Source organism: Lissotriton vulgaris, chromosome 2_1, assembly GCF_964263255.1.
Source record: "Lissotriton vulgaris chromosome 2_1, aLisVul1.2, whole genome shotgun sequence".
In the NCBI taxonomy this organism is placed as follows: domain Eukaryota; kingdom Metazoa; phylum Chordata; class Amphibia; order Caudata; family Salamandridae; genus Lissotriton; species Lissotriton vulgaris.
The window spans coordinates 337,479,274-337,502,958 of record NC_141687.1 but is presented as its reverse complement, the minus strand read 5'-3'; the positions used below and the strand labels follow the sequence as shown (position 1 = coordinate 337,502,958).

Here is a 23,685-nt window from a genome sequence, read left to right as displayed (position 1 = left end):
TCCAGCACAATATGATGCTTTTTTGACAGCCTGTCTTTCAGATGCAGCTGAGTCCGGAAATAGAGAAAAAAAACATGCAGTTCTGCTTTTTTTCGCTCCCATCTGCTCATGGCATGCGCAGTGTGCTAAAAATTCATTCTTTATGTATGTCAAATGCAGGAATCAGTCTTTGGCGTTGAATTAAATGTTAGTGATCGCGTTTCATTGCATTCATTTTTATGTCAAATGCAGCCGGAAATAAGTCTTAGTTTTTGAGGTAAATGATAGTGGTCGCATTTCATTGAATGCACTCCCTTTTCCTACATATCAACTTTTTCTGCATCCTGTTCATATGAACAGGCCAGACAGACATGGTTTCTCCTGTGGGCTCCCTCTGTCCCCTCCCAGCAGCCCAGTAACAGCTTCTCTGTTTATGAAAACAGTGCCTTTTTTATGCCTCTCCTAATCTACTAGGGATGGGGGAGGATAATGCCAACAATGCAACCCCTCACCCTAACTCACCCTCACTCTCCCTCAACCCCTCACCCTCACTCACCCTCAACCCCTCACCCTCACTCACCCTCAACCCCTCACCCTCACTCACCCTCAACCCCTCACCCACACTCACCCACACTCACACTCACCCACCCTCACTCACCCTCACTCACCCTCACCCTCACTCACCCTCACCCTCACCCTCACTCACCCTCAACCCCTCACCCTCACTCACCCTCAACCCCTCACCCACCCTCAACCCCTCACCCTCACTCCCTCACTCACCCTCACTCACCCTCACCCTCAACATCTCAGCCTCACCCTCACTCACCCTCAACCACTCACCCTCACTCACCCTCAACCCCTCACCCTCACTCACCCTCAACCCCTCACCCTCACTCACCCTCACTCACCCTCAACCCCTCACCCTCACTCACCCTCAACACCTCACCCTCACTCACCCTCACCCACCCTCACCCTCACTCACTCTCACTCATCCTCACTCACCCTCACCCACCCTCAACCCCTCACCCTCACTCACCCTCACTCACCCTCAACCCCTCACCCTCACTCACCCTCACTCACCCTCAACCCCTCACCCTCACTCACCCTCAACCCCTCACCCTCACCCACACTCACCCCCACTCACCCCCACTCACACTCACCCCCACTCACACTCACACTCACTCACCCACCCTCACTCACCCTCACTCACCCTCACTCACCCTCACTCACCCTCACTCACTCACCCTCACCCTCACTCACCCTCAACCCCTCACCTCACTCACCCTCAACCCCTCACCCACCCTCAACCCCTCACCCTCACTCACCCTCAACCCCTCACCCTCAACCCCTCACTCACCCTCACTCACCCTCACCCTCAACACCTCAGCCTCACCCTCACTCACCCTCAAACCCCTCACCCTCACTCACCCTCACTCACCCTCAACCTCATGCTAAAGATTTACAAAAAAACCCATAAACAATTCTAAAAGCACTAACTCTAATGCTGCGAGACCTATTGCATTTCTAATGCTTGTATTCCCGGGGTTCAAGCATGGAAGCACAGCCTGCCTTCGCGCGCTGGTCCCTATCTGCTTGAACTGGTCCCTTAGTAGCTGTTGGCGGACTTGTCGAAGCTCTTCGCAGAGACAAGTCATGTGGAGTATGCCTCCCGTTGCTAGGTTGCAGAGCGGACAGACTTCATGGCCATTGCTCCTAAGCCATGGTGGTTGAAACTCTCTGCTCGGCAGGATCCCTAATCTATATTTAAAAAACTTCAGTTTTGTGATTTTTGGGTAGCCCGGGCTGAAATAAAGTTTTGGTGTCAGGGATTTATACGTATTTAGTGTCATCCACGCATGGTTTCTTTTTGCAAAAGCGGCCTTGTCCACTATTTGGGAAAGAGTTTTTACGTTTTTCCAAACCGCTTTTTTAAAGGGGTTGTGCCTTTTTAAAGGGGTTGTGCCCCAGTTGCATGTCCCAAAGTGCGGTTGCCTTGACAGCCCCCAATGCTGCCTTCAAGTAGGAGCGTGCCTGAGATACATGCCTGCTTTGTATGTCTTGCAACAGCATCGCATTTAAGGTGTCATTGGAGGCAGAGCGGAGTTGGTGGCAGCAGATAATGAAGGCTCCTTGTCTTGCAAGGTTTTGTTTTTTTAGGCCAAACTCCAACCTTATTTGGGCAGGCGAGGTGGTGTAAGACTGAAGTGAAAACAGAGTTCTATATGCTTTTACCTGGATGTTATCTAGGTTCCTGGAGTCTCTTCCTCGTAGTGCCTCGCTGCCGTAGGAAATTGAGGGGAGCAATTTAGTCTGGATGACTTTTAAATATGGTGTCAGGGTCGGCCCGATAGTTGGTTTGCTAGATTTTTCAATGTGATGGCGATCGAGGCCCCTCTCCTTTTGGTTTCCTCCATCTGCCTGACGAATGAGCCGTCGGTGTCAAAGATAAGTCCCAAGTATTTATATTCGCGTGAAGACTCTATTTTTTGGCCGCCCAGAGTCCAGGGCTTCTGGTGTTTGTTCCTGGTATTGATTGACATCGTACGCGTTTTGCTTGGATTAATTTTTAAGTTATTTTCTGTTGCGTAACTGTGCATTTCGATCAGCAAATTCTGGAGGCCAATATGTGTGTGGCTGAGAAGTACCACGTCATCCGCATATAATAGATTACTTAGGGTTTTCCTCCCAACCTCGGAGAGTGGGAGTTGCATGTGTCGAGTCAGCCTGATGAATCTGCCATAAACAGGTTAAACAAAGTCGGGGCCAACACGCACCTTTGTTTTAGCCCTTTGGCCGTGCAGATTTTGGAAGACAGATGGGTCCCGCTTCCCAGCTTCACCTGCACCCAGGTGTCATGGTGAAGTAACTTCAGCATATTAAGAAGCGATTGAGGTATGCCCCATTGTGCAAGTTTCTGCCACAACAAGCCTCTCTCGATGTTATCAAAGGCTGCGCTGAAGTCGATGTAGCACAAGTGCAGCAGCAGTTTTTTTCTTTAGCTCCATCAATAATCAGCAGGATTGCCAGGATGTTGGTGGTGGTTCCGTTTTTTTTTCCGAAACCCGTCTGGTTCCGTGGTATAATCTGCTTTGTGTCCGCCCATGTCACGATCTCCTCTAAGATTATTCCAGCGAAGTATTTGGCCTCGTTGTCGAGAAGGGCTATTAAACGGTAGTTATCGGGGACCGTTTTGTCTCCCTTTTTATGTGAGGGGACAATCGTCAACCCTCTCCAAGAATCTGGGATTCTATTTAGGAGTCTGACTTCTGTGAATAAAGGTTGTAGTATGGTGGCCCATTCTGTGTCTTTCACCTTGAACAGGACTGGCTGAATGCCATTAGGACCTGGAGCGCCTTCTTTCCTGCCCTTGCTAATCTGTTTTTAGGTCTCGCCTGTCGATGCGCATCGAGCTTGCGAGACTATGGGGGCTTAACCACTCTTTAACTAACTTGCAAGGAATCGTGGCGATTCCTTGCAGTGCCCGTGACTTTTAAGCTCAATGCGCATGCGCATTGAGCTTAAAAGCGCGTGCACAATAGCCCCCAGCCGCCTTCCTAGCCCACTCTCTCTCACAGCCTCCCCCAGCTCCGCCCCCTCACTTCTTGATTGCACGGCCGCTAGGCCGTGCCTTCCCGACTCTCCTCCCCCTCCTCCTCCTACTCTCCTCCCCTGCCTGCCGTGTCGCACCTCTCCCCGCTCCGCCCCCTCCCCTGACCCAGGGAGAAAGACACTAGCGCGAGATGAGCGAACCCTAAGACACGCGCCTGCTACGGCCATCTTGTTTTGATTGAAGCAACTGTATTTTAAGAGGTACTCACTGGAGTTGTTGCACGCTCTTCCTAACCTCACCGTCTACAGAATGCACAGAATAGGGTCAACAAAACAAACTGCTAATTGCAAAAGGGGGGGTGGGTCTCGTGGATACATTGTTATAATGGTTCGACACAGTATTTTCAATCAACATCATAAAATTATCAAAAATAATAATGAGACAAATAAATCAAGATTAATTGGTTGTTTTGCCGCTTTATTTAAACACACGGCCGCTAGACCGTGCCTCCCCTACTCTCCTCCCCCCTCCTCCTCCTACTCTCCTCCCCTGCCTGCCGTGTCGCACCTCTCCCCGCTCCGCCCCCTCCTCTGACCCAGGGAGAAAGACACTAGCGCGAGATGAGCGAACCCTAAGACACGCGCCTGCTACGGCCATCTTGTTTTGATTGAAGCAACTGTATTTTAAGAGGTACTCGCTGGAGTTGTTGCACGCTCTTCCTAACCTCACCGTCTACAGAATGCACAGAATAGGGTCAACAAAACAAACTGCTAATTGCAAAAGGGGGGGTGGGTCTCGTGGATACATTGTTATAATTGTTCGACACGGTATTTTCAATCAACATCATAAAATTATCTAAAATAATAATAAGAGACAAATAAATCAAGATTAATTGGTTGTTTTCCCGCTTTATTTAAACACCTGCTCTCGGTTCTCCACAAAGAGCTTCTGCCGAGAACTTGCCTTTCTTCGTGGAATTGTAAACAACCGAAACACGGTCGAGTTTGGCAAATCAGTGTAGGCAGTCCATTTTTTTTCAGCCTATCAAGTTTCAGCCCTGGGCGACACTTGGCTCACGTGCAATAAAGAGTGAAACGCTCGTGGGCGTGAGCCGGAAATCTCCAAAAGGGACACCAAAATAGGCTATGAGCATTGTTTTCTTTTAAATGCCGAAGGATTGTTATGGTGCTTGTACCATTGGTTTCAAATAAAGAGCGTAAAGTCCCAGCTCTTCACTGACACACTGTGTGCTCTTGGATTAATTCGTCAAATCTCTGACACACCTCAACCAAACAGAAATAACTATTTAGTATTAGGATATTTCCCTTTAAAAGAGATTTAGTACTTTGGAAATCCAAGCTATTAAAGCGATAACAGAAAACACTAGAGCTTGTAAGATGAGTCACTTCTAGTCTAATTATTGCTCTTCATATCTGCCAGAGGACCCTTGCACGAGCAATTCCATGCACATGCCTGCCTCCTATGCGGTACTGCCGGGAGCTAACTGTCCTGCAGATCAAGGGGACACACTGTGCCATCGTGCAAGGTATTAAAAACACAGCAAATAAGCCTTTATTTCTAAAGAAATTCCATTCGGGATGACATTAAAGGTTGCGTAAACATCCTAGAAAAAAATGATAGTCCCACAGGTGCACTGCCTTTAAAGCCGAAATACTGCCATACACATAAAACAAACCTGAATTAACTTAATTCAAATTGTTGTTTTTATTACACCATGTGATTCCAAGCCACTTGAGAGCGCCACTATAAACTGATTATTTAATTGTTGATAAGAACTGTCGAAATATAATTCATTCGTAATTCTAAATTCAATCCCCATTCCCCAATGCATTTCGGATGAAAATCCACCATCAGGGGGTTTGCTTTATTTTTTTAATCCAAATTGCAATAAACATGCTGAAAACTAAGAATAAGAAACGTATGCACGTAAAAATGAAATTGCGCGTTTGCCAACAGTTAACACGCTTTCAATGCCACCACAACCACCACCCCATCCACCACCACATCCACCATCACCTCCACATCCACCATGACATCCACCGCCACATCCACCACCACATTCACCAGTCACATCCACCACCACCACCACATCCACCACCACTTCCACCACCACCTCCACCGCATCCACCACCACCATTACATTCACCACCGCATCCACCACCACCACCGCATCCACCACCACCACATCCACCACCACCGCATCCACCACCAGATCCACCACCACCACCACATCCACCATGACATCCACCACCACCACCACATCCACCACCACCACATAAACCACCACCACTACATCCACCACCACATCCACCACTACCACCACCACCGCATCCACATCCACCATCACCACCGCATCCACCACCACCGCATCCACCACCACCGCACCCACCACCACTACATCCACCACCACATCCACTACCACCACCACCACATCCACTACCACCACCACCCCATCCACCACTACCACCACCACCACATCCACCACCACTTCCACCGCATCATCCACATCCACCACTTCCACCGCATCCACCACCACCACTTCCACCACATCCACCCCCACATCCACCATCACCACCACCACCACCACATCCACCACCACCATATCCCCCAGATCCACCACCACCACATCTATATGTGTGTGGCTCTGTGTGTGTTTAGGTGCAAATGCAATGTTCTTGGATTTTCGTCACAATAAAATACACTGAACATAATCTTCACAAAAGTTAATTACAAACATTTAAGCTATTGCCATTATAAATTACAATAACTTTTATTTAAGTATTAATTATTTACAAAATTAAAAGCCATTGTTATTTGTAATATCAATACATCTAAGTCACGTAAATACACACATTGCATTACAAATGCTATAGGTGTCACATTTGCGAAAGTTAAAACTATTGACATTGTAACTGACAAAGCTATTAATTTAGCTACTTTCAAAACCAACACATAAATAAAAAAAAGTGTCATTTACAATACCAATAGCTCAAACTTTTCTAATGCGAGACCTATTGCATTTTCAATGCTTGTTTCATATGGTCTTTGTGCTACCGGAACACAGAAGTCGCAAATGACTGTTAGGGATTCCATGGAAAATGAGAACATCGCCAAACTGGACATCATACTGGTCAATACTTAATAGTAAGCTCCTCCTATATAGCCACTGCTAACTCCAGCATGACTATATTTGCCTTCATCTCACTAGAACAACTAACAGACATGATTACTAACAGTGAGCCTTTTGGTTTCCCCACTAAGTTTGTTCCTGCAAGAATAATGAAGCATCTCCTAAAGGGTGCAGATTATCTCTCAAATATCTTCATAGTTCACTCTCTGAAAGCATCCTCCTCTGGCAAACTGCAATTATGGGGCCTCTGTTAAAAAAGCCTAGGCTTAACCATTAGGTCTTAAACAACTTCAGCCTCATCTCCTTGCTTCCCTACCTAGCCAAACTGTTGTTAAAACTCATCTTCATAAAACAGAAGCAGTTCGCTGAAGACAACTCTCAGATGGGCAGTAAGCAGGTTTCCGCCCTGTGCAATGCACTGAATTGGTAGTGCAGTCAGCCCTTGATGATTTGAGGAAGCTCATTGACACAGGTGTAGTTGGAATGCTGATCCCATTAGATGTGTTGTAGCAGCATTTAACACTTCAAGTCATAATATTCTATTATTTTTTATGCCATAGGTCAGCCTCAGTTCTTCAGTGGATTAAATCTTTCCTCACGTGCAGAAATCAAAGTGTAGTACTAGCTCCGTCCGCTTCAAAAATAAAACCATTTACTATTGGTGTCCCCAATGAGTCCACTTTATCTCCTTTTCTCTTCAACCTTTATCTTTGACCACTAGCCTCATCTCTCCATCAACCGGAGTTAGGTTTTACGTGTATGCAGATAATACAGGGGTATTGTTTCTCTTCCTCTCTTCTCTAGGCATTCCCAAGTTAGGCACGATCTTTCTAATGCATTTATTTATTTATTTTAAAAGTTTTATATAGCGCTGGCTAGACCCAGAGATATCAGAGCGCTTTACATGAGGTTCCACAAAATGACATCAGTTACAATTTACATCCGTTGCTAGACAAACATTACAAGAGTATAGAAGAGCAGATAAGTAAGGTGTAGAGGGAAGGGGGTAAGGGTAAAGGGGTAGGAGGGAGATCCGGCAGAGAGACGAAGGAAAGTCTGCCCAAAGTCCGGCTGGGTAGGTGACGGTCGAGGGGGAAGTCCCAAAACCCATCTCCTCTATAGCTATCAGGTAGCTCCACCGGGCATTGACCAAATAGCTAGGTCTCAATGGGAAAACATTTAAAGAACATAGAGGGTGAAATAAATGGAGCGTAGAGGGGAAATGGGGTAGAGTAAAGGAGTAGGAGGGAGCATCGGACAAAGAGACGCAGGAAAATCTGCTTAACGTCCAGCTGGGTAGGTGACGGTCGAGGGGGAAAGTCCACAGCACCTCTCGTCTTTAGCTACCAGGTAGTTTCACCGGGCGCCGGCCAGAAAACTAGGTCTCCACGGTCGGGGGTAGGTTCATAGATTCAATGTCCAGATGGGGGAAAGGTCAATGTCAAGCTAAATATCCCATAGGAGGAGCACAACGTGGCCTTGCATAGTTTGTTGGTAGATGTCCAACAATTGTTCTATTTGTCCCGCATGTTACTATTAACTTGGAATCCTAGTGATGGCCTGAAAGCATTAAACCTCCACCTGTCCCTGCTAAAGTTGTCTGTTATCATGGGGTTCGCCTTGACAGTGGCCTCTTACTAGAGACCCAGGTCTACTTAAGCGACCCACACATGCTTTTTTCCAATCCCAAACTTTTTCCAATTCCAAACTTTAAAAAAATGCCTTACCATTTATTGATGCTAACCTTGTTTCATAGAAGTTAATGTCCAGTCATGGTCAGACTATGCCGATGCAATCTACCTGACAGCCCCAGTAAAGTTGCTAGATCAACTTCAACTCATCGGTTGTGGAGGTAGATTCTGGTGCCAGAGGGAACAAAAGTTTCCTCTGAGGGCATCAGTCTATACATTTTCTCAACTTTGAGAAATTATTTACACACATGCACACTTCACGCAACACTCAATACACACATACACACATACAATACACATACAAGGACCCTCTAGAATGTGGAAATAATTCGCAGTTCCCTCTTAAATATGGATTTTATGGAGGCGCTAGGGGGCGCACAGCGGAATGGCTGCCTGAACTGCAGCTCCGCCGGGCGATCCTGAATGATGTGATCCATTGCCGCTAATATACACCCACCCACGCTGCGCGACTATGTACTAGTGTGGGAAGGTGTGGAGCAGCTTCGGACCGGTGCAACAGAGAGTACTACCCCCGCAATGCTGGGAACTGCCGTGATCATCGTGGGAAATACCGGACTGCCTGACAAGATGGCCGGCGGTTACAGACAGTAACGCTATGCACAAAAGCGTTACCGGCAGCGGACAGCCCAGGCATCCCAACGATCGTCACCGGAGGTGAGCACGAGCTGCCAGGACTGGCGAGGCTGATTTGCGCTGCACTTATCCCTGGGGATTACCGGCGGGGCTCGTCGGTGCTCCGGCCGGATGCCTGACAACATGGCGGCGCTCGATTTGGGACTGGCGGGCTCGGCAGAATAGCGCCGGCGGCCCAACTCTCTGCCTCCTGTACTTGCAGCCGGCGAACAGACGTAGTGAACGACGGGGGCATGTTATCACCTGGCAGGTAAACTGGGGAAGGCACGGCACAGAAGACCTGCTGCAGCTCACACTGGATAACGGAGGAGAACGCGCTCATGGGGAGGGAAGCCATCGAGAGCTAGTTTGCACTCGAGGAGTTGCTTTGCCTGCAGGGCTGGGTGCAAGGAAGCCCCCCCCAAAAGACAAGAGCGAGCCTCTCCAATACGCATCGTAGGGAAGCTGGAGTGACCAGGTCGCGCCCCCACCCATACTCCTCAACTGAAGGTGGCCATATTAGAAACAGCACTAACACCACGTGCAGCTGCTGGCTAACACTAACGTGGAAACACGGCTACGTCGGCCAGGGTAACGAGGGCGTCTGGACCCACAAGGAGAAAAGAGCATTCACCGCCCGCCGCAATGGGAAAACCGGATAAGCAGCAACCGAAACTTTCCTTTGACAACAGGAAAGCGCCTAAACCTACAGACGATATAACGGAGGCCGGAGGATCTTCGGAATCGCCGCCCACTACCAACATAGAGAAGATATTGATAGCGATCCAATCGAATCTGCAGGACATAAATGGTAAACTGGACAATCTGACGTGCAGGATGGATGGCATGGCTGCCCGACAAGAAAAGCATGGCGAACGGTTGGACGAGGCCGAAACGAGGATTACGGCTGTTGAAGATGAAGCGCGAGCGTCCACCACTAAATGCGCGGGAATGGAACGCATCCTCGAGGTCATAAAAGCGAAGGAGGAGGATTTGGAAGCGCGCTCGAGGCGCAACAACGTGCGAATCACAGGCCTGCCGGAATCGACCAACACGGGGCGTATGGAACAATACATAGAAGGTCTCTGTAAAGATGTATTTGGGGCGGAGGCCCTGTCGCAGATCTTCATTGTGGAACGAGCCCATAGATCATTGGGCCCCAAACCACCGCCCGGCGCCACACCCAGGCCGATTGTGGCGCGGATCCTTAATTACCGCGACAGGGACACGATCCTCCGACTGGCAAGGGAGAAGGGCAAAATCACACATCAAGGCAACTCACTGGAGTTTTATCCGGATCATACGGTCGCTGTTCAGCAGGCACGTAGGGAGTACGCCGCAGTGAAGGCCAAACTACGAGAGTTGAACATTGGGTATTCTATGTTGTATCCTGCACGACTTCGTGTGGTGTGGAAGGAACAGACGGTCGTTCTGGCGACACCAAAAGCGGCCCTTGAATTTGTCAAGAAAATACAGCGTGAGGCGAGGTCCGAATCCCAAAACGATCAGAACAGAGACTCAGACTGATGCAACTGGAAATGTCCTTCGTCGAACAGTGGTAAGAATTGCTGCGCGAATGATTACAATGGCCGATTGCTGAATGATCCTCAGCGGGACTGGGCAAGGCTGACTAGCACAAGACTACTGAAGGTGAGATGGTGGCGTTAAAATTTGACATTGACCAGCGGCAGGGTGGGGATAGACAGAGGGGCCGGGTAGGTGAAGGTATCCTATCTTGAACTATGACGGTTGCCGGTGGCTGGGCACTGATACCGGGTCCCCCCGCTGGATGCAGGGTCATGCAGCCGCTTTAAACTGTCAACAATGCCGCCACTGTGAAGCCAGGTCCTATTATATGAGGTATGCTCGCAGACTCATTTGACTGAGGTGTGATAGCGACAGTGGTAGAGAACCTTTGAAGACTGCGATGCGTTACACGTTGCAGGGCATGGACTACTAAAGGTGTATCGCCCATGCACGATACTGATTAACAAACCATATGTGACCAGACAGAGGAGGTGCGGGGGGGCTACTGTGCTTTGGCTGAACTGGGGTTGGCCCCTGCTATGGGCATCTGTCCGCTATGAGAAACGACTGCATATCCTCAATGGCTGCTCCGCTGCCTGCATCCAGATGTGGGGTGATAGTGGGTCAATGGGACAGTGGTTAATGGACACATACATAGCGATCATGTTCGATTCTTTTGAGTATCGCCCGCACCCGTCCACCGGGTGTAGGGTTGTGCCACTGGCGGTCCTCCATGAGGGTAATACCCGACACAAGTTCTGGTATGAGCACCAAGTTGTTGTTTAAATGGTTGAGGGGAATGTGCTCTGAGGGGGTATGGCTTCGGCAGGTTGGGGATGCTGGAGTGGGTGGGATAAGGGGTGGGGGGGTATTTGAATGTTTTCGAAGACCGACGGTATTGCAAATGTACACACTATTTAGATATACACTGAGAAGGTTTGTGAATGCAACATACGATTACTGTGATGGATGGGATTGGGCTCCCACTAGGTGGGGTTGGGATCGGGGCGGATTGCTTGCGTGTGCAGGGATGAATGGTACGGCATCAAATGGGTACGCCAGGTTCTAGAAATGAGAGCAGGAACGGACTAAACGTCCTTACGTGGAATATACGGGGGTTCTCACGCCCACAGAAAATCAGGCAAGTATTTGCCAGTCTCACCAGATGGAATATCGACATAGCATTCCTGCAGGAATCGCATCTGGCACCGCATACTCACGCTACACTGGGGTCGAGATGGGCGGGTTCGTCATACAGAGCCTCGTACTCATCCTATTCCCGGGGGGTGCTCACTTTGGTCAAGAAGGGGGTGCACTTCGAAGAGAAGCATGTGACACAAGACCCAGCTGGCAGATATTTACTTGTGACAGGCAAGCTAAGGGGGCAACACATAACACTCCTCAACATATATGGCCCGAATATTGATGCACCTGACTTTTATCGGGAAATCTGGGGACACTTGCAGAAACACGCGGGCACACACATATTATGTGGGGGGGACTGGAACGTGACACTGCAGGACGGGCTGGACCGACCCTCCCAGTCCGTGGAACAGCACAAGCAGGCGAGGCTTATGATAGGTCACATGATGAGCGATCTAGCATTAGCAGATATCTGGAGACTACAACACACTACCGATCCTGGCGCTACTCACATCACCGCATCACACAATAGTTGGTCCAGACTGGACTACTGGCTGGGATCCAAGGATATTGCACTGTGGGCACGTAAGGTACAGGTACTGCCGCGCACATTGTCGGACCACAACCCGGTTCTATTACAGCTGGACATTCCGCACTACACACCCCCCCCCTTCCACTGGCGATTTAACTCCCAGGCCCTCACAGACCCTGTATATGTCGACACCCTGACTAAGGCGATAAAGGACTACTTCGCTAATAACTCTCAAACTACGGACGACCCATGTCTACTCTGGGAAGCCTTTAAGGCCACAATAAGGGGCGTCTGCATTAGCACCACCATAGGGGTACTCAAAGACATCAGATGCCAGATTCGCCGCTGCGAAAATCAGATGAGGGACCTTGAGTTACAATATGAAAGCACACAGGACATATTGTTGTTACCCAAATTGCGCGACTTACACACGGAACATGCTGATTTCCTGACGTCGGAAATCAAGTATCTAGATCGCGAACATGTAGCCAGGGCTTTTGGAGAAGGGGGCAGGCCAGGACGTGTACTGGCGCGGAAAATATGTGAGGGCCGGGGGCATTCAGCGATACTCCGGGTCAAGTCAGGAGCAGGTGTAGTTCAAACGCACTCAGCAGACATAGTCAAATGTTTTGCAGAATCTTACAGCACACTATATCAATCTCAACCCACAGCTACAGCTGAGGAAACTTACGAATACCTCCATGATGTGGCGATTGGCTGGCTGTCAGACGCCCATCGGGAATATCTGGCTAGGCCAATCACGGTTGAGGAGGTCACTGAGGTGATCGCATCGCTCCCAAATGGTAAGGCGCCAGGCCCGGATGGGTACACATCCGAATTTTACAAGAAATTTGTGGATATCATTGCCCCATATTTGGTGGACATGTACGGCGCCTCCTTTGAAGGTTCACTGCTCCCCCCCTCGCTGCGCGAAGCTATGATCATTGCACTCCTCAAACCGGCCAAAGACCCGGAAAGTTGCGACTCCTACAGACCCCTCTCCCTGATCAATGTGGACTCGAAAATACTTGCGAAGTTGCTAGCTGTCAGATTGTCCCCCCTGATGACTCGCCTAGTGCTCCCGGACCAAGCGGGGTTTGTTCCCACAAGATCCACCTCACATAACACCAGGTCCTTGTTCGCTCTGGCGCACTATCTCAAACCCTCGGTTAAAGCGGTAGCAGTAATGCTCGACGCCGCTAAAGCGTTCGATTCCATCGAATGGCGTTACATGTTGACCGTCCTTAATAGGATGGGTTTTCCTAAAAGATTCGTCCAGTGGATTTCTTTGTTGTATACCAAACCGTGTGCGAGGGTCCGGATCAATGGGTACGTTTCGGCCCCATTTGACATTGGTCGGGGAACGAGACAGGGTTGCCCCCTATCGCCCCTGCTCTTCGCACTAGCGTTAGAGCCGCTGGCGTGCATAGTGCGTCAAAACTACGGAGAATCGGCGTTGCAGTTTGTGTCTAGGCCGCTACACATATCGCTCTACGCGGACGACATGTTGCTTTATGTCCGCGATCCAGAAACACATCTGAACCCGCTCCTCAGGGAGTACATCCGATTTGGGGGCCACTCGGGGTTGGCGATAAATTGGTCCAAGTCTTCACTAATACCTCTCACCGATTCCACTAATTCCTTTGCAATAGATTACCAACTAGAGTGGCAGCAGGACCCGATACGCTACCTGGGAGTCATGTTCCACAGGGACCCAGACGAAGTCATGCGTGCGAATTATGGGGTAGTGATCACCAAACTGGAGGATAAGGTCAGACGTTGGATACACCTGCCATTATCCATGGCCGATCGAATAGCGATCGTCAAAATGAACATCTTGCCTAAGTTGTTATATCTCTTTAACAACATTCCCATCACGCCTACGCGGGAGGTCTTTCGGCGCATAAAATCCCTGGTGCTAACACTGATTTGGGCGGGTAAACAGGCTCGCATTGACCTACAGACACTAACGCTCCCGATAGCAAAAGGCGGTTTTGGGGTGCCCGATTTTCTCCTATATTACCTCTGTGCCCAGGCACAGTACGCAGCATACTGGTACCATGAGGTCCCCTACATCACACACGTGGCCATTGAGGAGGGAGACGCCCATCCGGTCCCCCTGTCGGCGATATTGTCCCACGCTAGACCCCCGCTCCATTCGAAGGACATCAACACGGTGGACACCACGATCAAGGCATGGAACAAACTAGGGCAACTGGCTCACAAGACCCCATTATATGCACCGAACATGCCACTACAACACCATCAGGCTTTGTCTGTCACTAGCGAGAAGGTGGGGATGTCGCTACTGTCCAGAGCTGGGATCGACAAAATGGGAGACGTATTTCAGGGGGGCACATTTATAGAACTTGACAACTTGGACTATATTCAAAATCAGACTCTTATGTTCCGCTTCACATACTACAGATTGACAAGGGCATTAAGAGGACATTACCCTTCATTCCCTGAGGAGCCGGCAACTCTAGCGCCATTGCAAATGCTGATCACCACGAGTGATCTGTCTCACTTGGTATCCAGACTCTACACTGCTGCACAATCAGACATAGCAGGACACACTCTTAAAGCTAAGGAGAGGTGGGATGCACTACTAGATACTCCACTGTCAGAGGTAGAATGGTACAGTTCATGCGCACTGACACAAATACTAACGCCAAACGGAAATCTGAGAATTATCCATTTCAAATTCATCCACCAATGCTATTATACACCGGTGAAAATGCGCAGATATGGGCTTCAAGAAGACGACAAATGTAAGCGCTGCAACAGGGATGGGGCGGACTTTGTGCATTTGGCATGGCAGTGTGAGCGAGTAGCGAATTACTGGGAGGAGGTCACTGCTGCGCTCTCGGTCATGTTGGAAGATGAGGTGCACTGCACGCCACAGATCTGCCTGCTCGGTATTGTACCCCAATTCAGAGCGCTAAAACGCAAATTCTGTGCTATCGCACTACTATTAGCCAAAAGACAGGTGGCACAATGCTGGCACAGCCGTAAAGTGCCGACTGCAAAGGTGTGGTTGCATAGCATGACTATTTGCAGGGATAAACTACAAACGTATGAGGAGTACTTGCCTGCTAAATCGAGGCCTAAGGATGTGTGGTGCTTTTTGACGGACTATCTGAATTCATTACGAGGGGATGGGGAGGACTAGTTGATATACGGGTGACACTGGAATGTGAATGACTGATGTGAGGGTTATGGCCCCCTGAGGGCTGCTTTGAGGAAATTCTGGAACACTGTTTAACTCACTGTATAGTATGTAAATGTGAGCAATTAGAGGTCTTCAGTTGGGGAAGTTGAAGTTCGGTTGACAAAATTACAAAATGTAAGACTCATTTCGATCGTACAATACGTGCCCTGATTGGAGCACACAGGACGGTGCTATCTAACGTTTACATATGGATTTTTATTATGTCTGTCTACGATTGCACTAAAACAAACATAGTAAAGTGGCGAGCCGGCCTCAGGGTTGTAGGCTCATGCTGTGTATTCTACTTTATGTTAATAAAGGTCTTACACAAAAAAAAAAAAAAAAAAAAAAAAAAAAATATGGATTTTATCATATTGACAGCTCCCAAACCAATCTGCCAAGCTTTACCATTGTCAGGGCTACTATGATTATGATTGTGGGGTTTGAACAGTTATATTGATTTCTTTTTTTCCTGGGATGAAAGGTTTCACTTTTTTCAAGTGAGAGAGCTTATGTCAGGCTGTTGTGGTCTTCCTGTGTTTTTTTTAGTGGGTTGAGGGTAAACCTGGGGATCCCGCCTGTTCTGTCAGCCTACTGTGAAGCCCATCTGGTTTAACTCCGAGAGCCATGACGGAATCTGAGAATTTTTGGAATTGTGATAATGTGGTATTTGAGTTCAGTCAAGGGTAAATCCGGGGGTTTGGTCTGGTATGTTAGCTGGAAGTGAAGCCCAATGGGTTAACTCAGAGAGCAATGACTGAATCCCAAAATGTTGGCCGTGTTGGTAAACAGGAGTCAGTGGGCTCTTCGTTGAGGGTTTAGCATCATGTAGCTTGGTGACATCCAAGATTGGCTGTGTTCAAGGTAGGACTCAAGTCTCTTTATGTTGTTGTTTGAAGAGATTTTGTGATAGTTTTGAGTTCCATTCGCCCCCAACAAAAAAACACCAAGTATGAATGGTATGCGAGAGTAATTCAAATACATAAAAATACTCAAATATTGAATGATGTGGCCACCTTCATTAAGTAACTACACAACTATTCAGATTTCTGTGAAATAAGCAAGATGATCTGCAGTAATCACTGATGATCAAAAAATCCAATGCATTTCTTTGTGCTTCAGGGGCTATGTGCACCAAGCTCTGCTTATGGAGCCAAGTTTGGTACTCACATGCGTGATTGCTGGTCTTATGAAATCCGTTCCCTTGAAGTAGGATTATCCATCTGCTGTCAGTGTCATAATGCCATTGTGCTCACATCCCCACTGTAATGGTGCGTGCATTAGTGCTTATATCACCATAACATACTCGTTTTCACCGGTCCTTAAGTTGGTAACGCCCTATAATTTCACCCATGTCAGCCTTGTTCCATTGCCTCTCGGTCTATTTCTCCCTCTAATTCATTTTTCACTACTTCAAATCTTTCTATTTCCTCTCTTTCTTGTTGTATCTCATCACTCTGCCTCACCAATTTCTAATCGCTGCCTTTCTTTCTAAGACACTTCTCTGTCTACGCCTATCTCTGACTATCTGTGAGCTGAATGTACTACCTCTCTTTCTGCATAATTCACCTCAGCTCTTCTACCTCATCTCTCTCACTTTACGCCTGAGTCTCTCCCCATCACAATGTACCTACAACATATCAATCTCAACTCCAGTACTTTCTATAACCCATCTCTCCTTCTCCCTTCGCGCTCTCTCTCTCTGCCTTCCTGTAAGTTTTACATATGATCAATTCATGAACATTCAGACTGGCTTGGGTTGTTTTAGAAAATGAAGATCTACCCCTCTCTACAAGGAACACGACCATGAGGACAATCCTTACCATGAGCTAGCAGAGGCGTGCCGAAATTGGCAACCGAGGTGGGGCTTGGTAGACTCTTGGAGGGCGCAGCACCCTGTGGACAGAGACTATTCCTTTTTTTCAGCACTGTACGAGCTCCATATCAGACAAGATTCTATACTATGCTCCCCCAACATACATAAACATGCGAATATCTCGCCAGAACAATCTCTGATCATAACCCAGTATTATTGGGACTACTCTGGTCCTAGGAGAGACCTAAAATTCTGACTTGGCGACTAAGACCAGAAGCATTGGAAGACCAGGTCTTCCAAACGACAGTGGGTACTGCCATCGGACAATATTATGTAGGAAACACCAACATGGCATAAACTGAATTAATAGAGTTGGACACCTTTAACCCCTTGGACGCGGCCGCGAATCTGCGCCTGTGCGGCCGTTTTTAAGAGTGGGCGGGTTCATGACGACCCCCAGCCGTCATCAGCACACGAGTACTGTGATGCATGACGGCTGGAGGCCGTCATCAGCATGGAAGGGGTTGAGCAGTGATTCGAGGGCGCTGTATCTCGAAGTCAGTGGGGGTAGGGAGGATACTGTTGCAGGAAACAGTAGCGGCTGAGCAGAGGCTCTGAGACCTGAAGAGAGAAAGGCCAGCAAAGAGAGACAAACAGGAGCTCTTGACAGCCACAGAAGTAGTGGTCGACCAAGTGGATAGGCTATGCTGCTTCAATTACAAAAATGTTGTGGTTAAGGCCAACTATGAAAGTGATAAATCTGGGGCCTTGTTGACCTGGTTGGCTACTCCGGCCCGGAGGGGATCGGTAATATTAGAGCTGAAAGGACAGGGAGGAGAGACCTTCCACCACCAGCAGGACATTAATAGAAGATTCCTGGAATACTACACGGACTTATATAAGAGCAGACTGTCCCCAACAAACGAGTAACTTGCTGACTTTATAGGCGACATGGAGCTCCTGGTAGTGACTGAGGAAATAGCAGAGATGTTGGGGGGGAGATATAGAGATGAGCGAGGTGAGGGGAGCCATAAAAACCATGTCCAGATATAAGACACCAGGAACAGACGGACTCCTGGCGGAGTTTTACTCGGCATTTGCTGACCTATTAGCCCCTAGACTAGTAGAATTATATAACCAGGCGAAACGGGAGTGGCATCTTCCCAGTACAAGAAAGGTGGTAATTATACCGCTACTAAAACCAGGGAAGCCAGCATGGGACACAGCGGCCTACTGGCCGTTATCTATGCTCAACCTAGACAATAAAATCCTGAGTCGAATACTAGCGGCTCGCCTTCTCCCGCATGTCAACTCTGATATACCAAGATCAAGCGGGCTTTATTCCCACCAGCAATACGGCATTGAATGTCAGACGGCTACTGCACGTTTTAAAGGCTAGATCCAACTGTGAGGATGGGGGAGACCATCTTTGCAGTGGATATTGAAAAGGCCTTTGATAGCCTTGAATGGAATTACCTCTTCAAGGTGATGAAGCAATTTGGTTTGGGGTCTGAATTCATTAAATGGACAGATCTTCTCTATAAAGACTCTACCGCCGGGTCAAGACGGGCAGTTTGATTTCTGAAACCTGCAGAATAGAACCGTTGTCGCCCCTCCTGTTTGCCCTGGCCGTGGAGCCGATGGCGGCCAGGGCTCGTATAGGCCAATAGTTTCAAGGACTAGAGGTGGCCGGACCAATTCATCATATTGCATTATATGCAGATGATTTGCTGTAATTCCTTGCGGATGCGGGAAAAGTGCTCAGAGGGGCTAAAGAGCTTCTGCATGGCCTGGGCCAAGTGGCAGGCCTAAAAGTGAACTGGGCAAAGTCATGTCTCTTTCCTGTCAGAGCGAATAGGGTGGGTCCACAGGAGTCGGAAGGTGTTCAGTGGGAAAACCACTGCTTGACGTACTTGGACACAAAGATATATCACACTCATGGAGACTTATTGGAACGAAACGTAGGGAGAACCCTGGGAGGAGTCGAGAGTAGTTTCGATTTCTGGGGGACCCTGCCTCTGTCTATGGCAGGTAGAGTTGACCTCCTGAAGATGGTAACGCTACCAAGGCTATTTTATTACTACAGAGTACTGCCGATTTGGGTCCCAGGGCGAATGTTTAACCAACTTAAATCATTGGTGACGACGTTCATATGGGGCACCAGTAGGCGGAGAGTAGCACTCACCACCCTTATGAGGCCGAGAGCAGAGGGGGGACTGGTAGTCCCTGACTTTGAGTACTATTACCTAGCAGCACAATCACAGTGGCTCACAAAGTGGGTGGCAGGCAAGCTCAGAGGGACAGGAGAGCAGAGAGATGGGGCCCCAAGTTTACGACTGTTATCGCGAGTAGTACTGAGACTCCCTATTCAGGACCATGATACCCCCACTGAACTGAAAACAGCACGCACGTGTTGGAATAGGAACCTGTGATGATCCAAGACTAAACACCCCTACGCACCAGAGATTCCGTTGGTCCTGTGTGAAGTGCTACCTCTTGGAGGCAACTTTCGTAGATTGGAAGCCTGGCGAGCTCTAGGAATGTCCACAATGGGGGACATATATGAAGATCCATTTTAACGATCTTCGGGAAAGATATGATATACCTGGGGGGGGATTTATTGTTACATACAGCTCTCACAGCAGCAATACGGAAACACTGGAGGGAGGTACTCACAGAACCACAGACTTCGGCAGGGTCCCATTATATGGTTTCTGCCACTGGCACCTTTAGGGTGGTCACATACCTTTAAAGGCGACTCACATATGAAACACTCCCTCCTCTGACTAAGGTGCACCAACAATGGGAAGCTGATTTGGACGAACCAATAGCGGACAAAGTGTGGCGGGAGCTGGTGGAAAAGTACCAGAAACTGAAGGTTTCAATTGGTAAAGTCTTGCACAGGGTCTACCTTACTCCGGGTAAGATTAATAAATATTTTAATATGCAAACAGCAGCCTGTCCACGCTGTAATAGGATAGGAGCAGAATTTTTACACATGTTTTGGAGCTGCCCGAAACTGGAGGACTTTTGGGAGTTGGTAACCACGATTCTGGTGGATGTGACTGATGGAGAGATAGCAAATACACCTGACTATTGCCTCTTGCACTGGTTCACCCACACCACCATGAACAAAGTACCAAGTAAATTACAGGATCTTGGCCTGCTCTTGGTCAAAAGGGATATTACCAGCCATTTGAAATCAAGGGGTGACTCTAACACACTTGGGTGGAAAAACATTTATAAAATGGGCAGAGTGTGAGGGTGCCGTCAGATTGCAAATAGCTAAGAAGACTGGGAGTGAAAAGGCACTGGAGACCGCTAGGGCATTGGCAGCATTCGTGGAGTCGTTAAAGAACCCGGAGAACGTGGGAGAAGAGGACCAAACAGGGGGGGGGCCCACACACTAAACTTCACTAAAAGGATGGTCAAAGCAGTAGGCACACAACCAGTATATCCCCTCCAATTGTCAAGATACCAATTGGGATGCATACAAGTAGTGAACAGAACCAGGATTAGGGCATCCCCAGATCAGTTGGATAGGAGATTGGATATATGTGACACGCCTGGGAGGGTGGGAAGGGGGGGGGCAGTTGGGGATAGGTTATAAGAATGAGTAGTGAATACAGGGTTCAAAGGAGTGAATTATTGCAATGATTTTAAGTCCAGTAGTATCCCCTTCCTAGGGGGATATGGAGAATTAAGGTGCTGGACTACAGAAATGGGACTCTAAAATATAGTAGACGTATATCTGTAGTCCATTGTAGAATATAGGTCAATGTACGTAACTTTCAATGCTGATGTAATTTGTTGATTATCAGAAAATTCAATAAAAATGTGTTTTTTAAAAAATGAGGACAATCCTCACCTCTCAATCCTTGTCATCTACACCCAGTGTGGCCAGAGAATAGTCCAGAGATTGCTCTTCACTCACTGAGAACCTTACAGTGGCGCCTTGCATCTACTAGGGATTGGGGGGGGGCGGGAGGGGGGCATGTGCACAAACAAAATAAAAAATGTGACACTTACCTCACACGTCCTCTGCTCCAGACCTTTTCTTCCGACTGCTATGCAGCACCAGCAGTGACTCGTGAACACAAAATGAGCCTCCTGCTGCCTCATTTTATTCTCCAGTAGCTGCAAGAGTGCCACACGTCTTTCCGCCCAGTGCACTACCCTAGCAAAAGGCCAACCTTGCCTACCAATATTCTGGAAAATGCTGAAAACTTTCATGACAGTTTTTAAGATCTACGCCAAGATAGTCCTTCGAGTAGTGGTCACTATATAAATGCTGTTAATTAGTTATTATGTACAAACAAATGCCACACAACTCCTCAGAGCACAAAAATTACGACACAAAGAAGGCACCCACAGCAAACATGATGGCCCATTCTTAATGCTGTAGAACACATAAAAAAAAAACAGCAAGAAACAAACAGAAATCAATATGGACAAGCAACACCATATATAAGGAATACTGAGGCCAACCACCAAGCAGTTGAGTAATATTTTTTTTCATAAAAAGCCTTTGGCGTGGCGCAGTGTCCAAAATTGGGGCGTGGTGATGTGTATCTAAATAAACGAACCCCAAAGCCATCTGGAGTGAGCAAAATGAAACCAGCCATGCTGCCGCTTACCAATGAAGACAAAAGAAGTCATAGTGACGGAGATGCCAACCAATGGTAAGTAATGGAAAGTCTCTTAGACCTTTTTAGGTTTGTTTAAAATACAATAGCTCTCGAAGAGACAATGCGTGTGCGCCACCTCAGAGGAGACTTAAGAAAAAAAGCAGGGCCACTCTAAGGCCTCCTGTGTAATCAAGACTCCATATTAAAGCCTTGTATAAGATTGGTATGGTGCGTGGTCTAAAATACAGATGAAAGTTATCCTATGTGTACATTTTTTTAAATTAAAATACACTTCAGCTGTATGCCGTTTGTACATCAGACATACAGAATAACAGAGACAGTAACAAGAATGAGAAGCAGAATGTAAACAAAATAAAACAGCTTTGTTTAGCCAAAAATGGATGGTAGACATGGTCCACGTTATCCAGGGGGAAATTAACCACAGGCATGATGAGCTAGAAATGCCCTCTCAGTTGAAGCAAAGGATTACAACATAGGGCTCTCATCATGTCATGTTTATGGGACAAGTTAATCAGTAGGAAACAGAACCACACCTCATGATAAGCGTAATGCCTGAGATTGTGTCAAGTCTAGTTTCCAAACCTAGCTATGGCGTGTCACCTGCTGCCTCCCATTGCTGAACCTGTTCTCTTCAGTAGATCCAGGTCACTTTTAATAGCTGAGCTGTGGCCTGTCTTCTAGCATGAGGTGTGGTAGTGTTCAAGACTGACCCTGGTGATCCTGAAAAGCCCTGCCACGTTACAACTGAAGGACTATTAGACACGACAGCCTAGTCTGAACTTCCTTTTCACGGCCAGACTAGCTTATTTGTGCACTGTCTTTAGCCTTACTTTTACACAACTGCCCGGAAGCCATTCTCTCAACTTTTTTGTAAGCCCTCACTCGCCGTACATACTATATAGCACCTTGAAGAAAATGTTGTATACCCAAATCATACCAATGCTATACCTAAACTTGTCCTGAGTGCTGCTGTGGGCTTGAGGCCAGACCTCAAGGGCCGCGGCCATCTCGTAGTTTAGAAGTAACTGTACTCGTTTTGCTCTCTCAGATGGACGCCGTGTGCGTGTGCCAAACTCTTGGCACGAGGCAATCTCTAATGTGTCCAGTGACTCCGGAGGGGCCCACCCTGGAGTGTGGCCTCTTCAAGGCCTCGCTATCTGCGGCCTCTTTGTAAAGCTTGCCTCTGCTATCAGCGGCTGCCTGGCGCTGCGCCGCTCGCTGTATCTCTGCAAACAGAGCACAAACGCACCAGTGAGGCCGGGCTGCCAGCCGACCCCCGGCCGGGGGAGGGGGCATTGTCGGTTCATCAGCGCCGGAGGAGCGGAAACAAAAGAACACGTTAACACCGCGCATTCCTGTAGATAGTGCTTGGTGCAATAACACGGGGTTAACTCTTCGGAGCAGGAAGAGCTGCGAATGCTTTTACAACACTGGCTTCTTATACCATTTTAATGTATCATTACAGCACGTAAAGTCGGGCGTGCTGTCTGGAGCGTTTGAAAACGGGTGTTATTCGCATACCCTGCAGCCGTTTTCACTCTGTACCTGCATTTCACCTATCATTGGAATCAGCCCTTGGTATAATGCTACATAGAATAATGGGGCCATATAAAGTCTAACTAACATCGACACAATTTAATAGCAAGAACTATTTGTCTTAATAGTACAAGACCATTTGGGTCTGGTAATAAAGGTGTCCTAAACCATGCAGAGCAGGCCCGGTTCTAGCGGGTGGGCCGGGTGGGCCAGGCCCACCTAAACATGAGCCTGGCCCACCCAAACAGGAGCCCTGGCCCTCGCAGT

At 48.1% G+C, this 23,685-nt stretch overlaps 1 protein-coding gene across 3 annotated transcripts in view; it reads left to right on the top strand.

Annotated features, from left to right (window-relative positions):
- SSH2 (slingshot protein phosphatase 2) overlaps positions 1-23,685 on the top strand; it is a 710,072-nt gene that overhangs the window by 450,540 nt on the left and 235,847 nt on the right. The window lies entirely within an intron of this gene.